Below are 6193 nucleotides of genomic sequence, written 5' to 3'. Positions count from 1 at the left end.
AATAGAATATTATTCAAGCATAAGACAGAATGAAGTCCTGCCATTTGTGACCATACAGATCATAGATGGGCCTATGGACCTCGAGGGCATTATGCCAGGTGAAATAAGTCAAACAGAGAGGGAAAAATACCATATGACCTCACTTATATATGGACTCTAAAACCAAAACAAAACAGAACTCATAGATACAGAGAACAGATTGGTAGTTGGATGGGCAAAATGAGTGAAGGTGGCCGAAAGATATAAACTCCAGCCATAGAATAAATAAATCTTGGGGATACGATGTACAACACAGTGACTATAGTTAATATAGTTGAGAGTGGATCTTGAAGGTTCTTATAACAAGAAAAAAGATAATTCCGTGTGGTGATGGATGATAACTACACTTGCAATGATTATTCTACATTGCATGAAAAGATTGAATTGTTGTGTTGTGCATCTAAAATCAATGTAATGTTACATGTCAATTAAATCTCAATTAAAAGGACTCATTGATAAAAACGAATGCAAATTAAAAGACTTTTATTTTCCCAGGGCTTTAGAGTGTTAAAAAAAAAAAAAAAAACTAAGCTAAAAAGGAGGAATAGCTCATGGAAAACATAGCCTTGGCATGAATGCAGTGGTGGAACGAGGAGGGAAGTAACAAGCTTTGTCAGTTGATGTTGCTTCCTACACAGTTGGAGATCTGGGAGGTGCATATTCATGGCTGCTACAGGGATGGGAAGGAATATATAAAGTATAGCAGTCTGGCAAAGTGTGATTTGTGATTGATTGAATATGGAAGCCAAAGAGAAAGAGGAAGGACACAGGGTGACTGTGGTTTCTGTGCCACCTGGTACAAAGCAATAATTGATGGAGAAAGAATGGAGGATTTAATAGGAATGGGAGTAAACTCCTTTTTTTAAAATCAGATTGAATATTAAATGTTTTTGGAATATCTACGTGGATAGGGTCAGCTCACAACTAAGAAAACATATCTGAAGACACATGGGTCTCAATGGGCCTTATGCTCATCCTCATCCACAGCTAGATATAGATATATATCCATAAAGATGAAGCTATTTGCTTGTCAGAGCATCAGATTTAAGAAGCATTCGGTCTGAAGTTATTTGTAAGATGCAACTTTATAAAATTAACTATATTAAAGTAATTCTGTTCAACAAAGGTTAACATTAGGAAACTGAATAGGCAAGCCAACTAAAGTCAAATACACAGATTTTTTTTTTTAAATCTTGAAATTAATAAGAAAAAGACTGATTAAGCAAGGGACTTAGATGGGTACTTCATAAAAAAGGCTATTCGGTGCAAAGATAAAAATAAAATGAGACACTACTACCAATCTTCCCTATTTACTGAAATGAAAAAGTCTGACCATATCAGGTTTTTAGTAAGGATGTGAAACACTCATATGTGGTTGGCTAGAGTGCAAATTGGTCCAACCACTTCCTGAGAAGTTTCGTGAAGTTGAAGCCCCGTATAACCTATGGCCCACCAAATCTACCCTTGGGCTTACATCTAACAGAAATGCCTGGAAATGCACCAGAAGATCTGCTCGACAACGTTTGTGGAAGCCTTGGAAACGGAAACAGTGGCCGACCAGAAATGACCCGAATATCTATCCGTGATCGATTGTACGAACAAATGGTGACATAATCATAAAATGGGAAATCACATTGATCAGTGAAGATACACAAGTCATAGCCACAGGCAGCAGCACAGACAAAACTTGCGGAATGTTGGCGGAATGAACCAAACATAAAACGTGCTATGACCCCACTGATATGAAAATAAAATGCCAGGATCCCTGGGTGGCTCAGCAATTGAGCATCTGCCTTGGGCCTGGGGTGTGATCCTGGGGTCCCGGGATCAAGTCCCGCATCGGGCTCCCTGCCTGGAGCCTGCTTCTCCCTCTGCCGGTGTCTCTGCTTCTCTCTCGCTCTGTCATGAATAAATAAATAAAATCTTAAAAAAATGAAAATAAAAAATAAATAAATAAAAATAAAATGCCAGTAACACTATCGTATTTAGAGATGTGTACCTGAAGTTAAGATGTAAGGAAAAGCAAGGATGTGGATTGTAATTGAGAAGGGACAACTGGAGCTTTCGTAGGCATGTTGACAATGTTTTATTTCTTGATGTGAGTGATGGTTACATGAGTGCTCATGTTATTAAAATACGTATTATATATTTTATATTAATATAAATATATATTTATATTTATGTATATTAAAATTAGTGTTTTGGATAGCCATACCTCATTATATTGTGTTTCAGATACTCTCCTTTTTCTTTTTTACAGATTGAAAGTTTCTGACTACCCCACGTGGAGAAGATCGATCAATGCCATTTTCCCAAAAGCATGTGCTCACTTTGTATCTTTATGTCACCTTTATAATATTTCAAAAATTTTCACTATTGCTGTAGGTGTTACAGTGATCTATGGTCAGTGATTATGACTCCATTGAAAGCTAGATGATGGTTAGCATTTTTTTGTGATAAAGTATTTTTTAAATTAAGGCATATAAATTGCTTTTTTAGACATAATGCTTTTGCATGCTTCATGACCTATATTATAGTGTAAGCCTAAATTCATTTGACTCACTTCATTGTGATATTTGCTTGATTTCAGTGTTCGGAATCAAACTGCAATGTCTCCAAGGTATACCTATACCTTTTCTGTTTACTTGCTGTATTTTACAATAAAGAGATAAAAACCGAGAAGCAAAAAGGGACAAAAGCAATACCTTCTTTTCCTGAAAAGAAAACATACGAGGTAAGTTGAGAAGAAAAGATGAACGTCTTTTAACAGATGATAGGAAACTAGGAGCTGATTTTTACAGTAACAATTTTAAATACACGGGCTTTGGGGATTTGTTTTGAAAAAAATAATTTCCTCTATTCACAGAATTTTTTCTTTTACCAAAAAGTTTCAATAAGTTGGAAAAATGGGCGTAGAAAGAAATATGTTACTTCTGATTATTAATTAAAATTTATAAATAAACAAGTAGAGGAAAGTATGTTCTTCTTCAGTTTGACTACTTCTCAGGTACCTAACTGATATCACGAGGGAGACAGCAGAAAGAAAACTTAGGAGGATATGTAGAAAAATACAAACCACAGTAGCAAACCACTTGTCAAACCTCTTCATATCCATGAAAAGTGAAGCCTCAAAATGAGTCAGTGCTTCCTATGATTCAGAACATGAACCCATGCTATTTATGAAATGTGATGTGGTGATTAATTGAATTCCTCAAATGCAGAGATATGTCTCTTATTTGGCTTTTAAAAATATCAAATTCGTTTTGGGGGCCATGCTTATAAAAGAATTAGTCATTCACAATCCTAAATCTATGGCCATGTTTATCACCAGACAATTGTTTGGCAAGATTATATTCTCAATTAAAGGGAATGCCCAAAATTGCTCAAGCTCACATTTTCTTGATATATTAGTTCTTGGTTGGAATTCTGAGGTAGTTTTTAGGTAGTTTCTTATCATCTTGCCTTTTTTGTTTTTTAGTTTTTCCTTTTTATAGCGAAGTGCAGAAGATGTGGCCAGTGTGCACTTCCAGCAGATGTCAGTGTTGGTGCTGGATATAATCTAGAAAGTCCTCCAAACCGGGGGCCTCACCTTGAGGATGAGCAGGGTTCTGTGCAGATCCTCAATTCTTGTGCAGTGTGGGAAGGTAGTCAGAGAATCCTGTTCTTTTGTAGGATGTTTTCTTCAGAAATATATTGCTGTGAGTTAGGAAATAGATACGGCTTCAACATTTTCTTCCATCTCTTTTAGATTTAGCTTGTTCTAGTTGCACATAAATTGTATGAATTTATTCTTCCTCTTGCTCCAAAAAGTATATTCACTATCTATTTCTCTGTCTGAATTTCTTCCCAGAATGATGATTTTTTTTTTTTTGGCTTCAAGAATTTCAATGTGTTTGTCTCAGAAAAATATATTTAGCACCCACCAGGTACCAACAGAATAGAATATTCTAGCTGCCTTAAAGGAAGGAAGCCTTGTCATTACAGCAGTAAGTTCTATCACAAGATATAAACAAATTACCAAGAAAGCACAGGAGACAGGGTAACAAATACTGTCTAGGAGGGAGAGGTAGGCTTCATTGGGGAAGGCATGTGGAGCCTTGAAGGATGAATACGAGCTTCCCAGGGAAGGGTTTTCAGAGAAGAAATGACATGCAAAATTCTAACGAATGTTGGTCATGCATATAAATGACTTTAGATCATAGTCCTTGATTCTTTGGAGAGTACTTGAAGTATATTCAAGTAGTTAAGAATAATTTGGGAGTAAGGGCGTCTGGGTGGCTCAGTTGGTGAAGCATCCAACTTTTTTTTTTTTTTAATTTTTATTTATTTATGATAGCCACACAGAGAGAGAAAGAGAGAGAGGGAGAGACACAGGCAGAGGGAGAGGCAGACTCCATGCACCGGGAGCCCGATGTGGGATTCGATCCCGGGCCTCCAGGATCGCACCCTGGGCCAAAGGCGGGCGCCTAAACCGCTGAGCCACCCAGGGATCCCAAGCATCCAACTCTTGATTTCAGCTCAGGTCATGCATGACTCAGGTTTGTGAGATGGAGCCCCTGTGGCAGGCTCTGCTCTGCTCCAGCCTGTTTAGGATTTTCTCTCTCTGCCCCTTTCCCCCTCTGAAAAGAGAAGAATAGTTTGGGATCAAGATCAATGGCCATTTAAAAAGTGGTTAAGGACACAGAGTTTAGAGTCTACACAGATTCAAATTCTTGCTTTCCAATGATTAGGTTATGATACAGGAAAAAATTCAATATTCTTTTGCACCAGTTTCTTCATCTGAAAAGGAGATAAAGATGATATCAGGACTTTCTAGAATTGTTAAGAAGACTAAGTGAAATAAATATAAAGTACTTAGTGTTGTATGTGCCGCATAGGAAGTATTCAAAATGTTAGCTATTATTGGGAGTTATTTTATCTCATTAATGATGAAGAAACGTACAAGAAAGGTGACACTGAGCAGAGGTACTTAGATTATAGTTGGCAAAATAAGTGAACCTTTTTTTTTAACAAATAGTTCACCAATGTTTCATATTTATGCAGAATTTGCTCTATCTTTTAGGGAAGAAAACATGTCAAAACAGGCATTTTAAGCAGTCATCTGTTCTACATGTCTTGCTTTGTGGTGTTGGATCACATTCACATGCTATCAGCGAAGGGCCAACTCAGATTCGGAAACATACCGAGAAAAAGGCAGGAGACAGGCTGAAAGAACAGAATGTGAGAAATTTCCTCCATGTAACAACAGTGCTCAAGCACTTTCAGGAGAAAATCAGGGTTATTGAGGACTTTGTCAACACGAGCCTGGAAGCCAACATTGAAAGTCTGATCGCCCAGCAGTCTGCTTTCCCTCCTGTCCTGTGAAGAAGAGTGACTCCTTTCATAAGTCATAATTGGGAATGGAATGCATTGGTTGAAGGAGAGAATGGGAATCATATCCTCAGCTCCCTGGTTTATTGACTAGAACTCCAAATCTGTGAGGAAGGTGAATGGGGGGGGGTATTAAATTTGGGTTGACCGTGTGGTCCATGTTCATATTTACTTTATGCAAGTGATCAGATTCAGAAAGTGAAATTAAATAAAAGAGGGGGAAACAAGACTTAAAGAAGAAAATCAAGGGGAGCCTGGGTGGCTCAGTCAGTTAAGTGTCTGCCTTTTGGCTCAGGTCATCATCCCAGGGTCCTGAGATCAAGCCCTGCATTGGGCTTCCTGCTCAGTGGGGTGTGGGGGAGGTCTGGTTCTCCCTCTGCCCCTCTCCCTGCTCATGCTCTCTCTCTCTCTCTCTCTGTCTCTCTCTCCTCTCTCTCAAATAAATAAATAAAATCTTTTTTAAAAAGAAGAAAATCTAGTTCTCCAACCATCAGAGTGAACAAAATTCCAGTGACTGAGCAGATATATCTTACACTGACTTTCCAGGCAACCAAAGTGAAAAAGTGGAATGAGTTGAATAACTCACCTGAAAAGAGAAACATATATGGGCAACCTGATTCTAAAGTTTTATGGAGAAACAGACATCCCAGAATAGCCCACACAATATCAAAGGAGAAGAACAAAGTTGGAGCGATAATGGTACCCAACTTCAGGACTTACTGTAAAGCTACAGTAACCAAGACAGTGTGGTATTGGCAAAAGAGTAAACAAATAGATCAATGGA

At 37.9% G+C, this 6193-nt stretch overlaps 1 long non-coding RNA gene across 1 annotated transcript; it reads left to right on the top strand.

The window, feature by feature from the left end:
- The first annotated feature begins 444 nt into the window (after positions 1 to 444).
- Positions 445 to 5800, top strand: LOC144294285 (uncharacterized). The gene is made up of 3 exons (XR_013361712.1): positions 445 to 2478; positions 2630 to 2773; positions 5102 to 5800. It is a non-coding gene; the product is annotated as an uncharacterized LOC144294285 (long non-coding RNA).
- The last annotated feature ends 393 nt before the right edge of the window (positions 5801 to 6193 follow it).

The sequence above is a fragment of the Canis aureus genome, chromosome 22, assembly GCF_053574225.1.
Source record: "Canis aureus isolate CA01 chromosome 22, VMU_Caureus_v.1.0, whole genome shotgun sequence".
In the NCBI taxonomy this organism is placed as follows: domain Eukaryota; kingdom Metazoa; phylum Chordata; class Mammalia; order Carnivora; family Canidae; genus Canis; species Canis aureus.
Note: the sequence above shows the minus strand (reverse complement) of the source record. Positions and strands in the feature narration are given on the sequence as shown.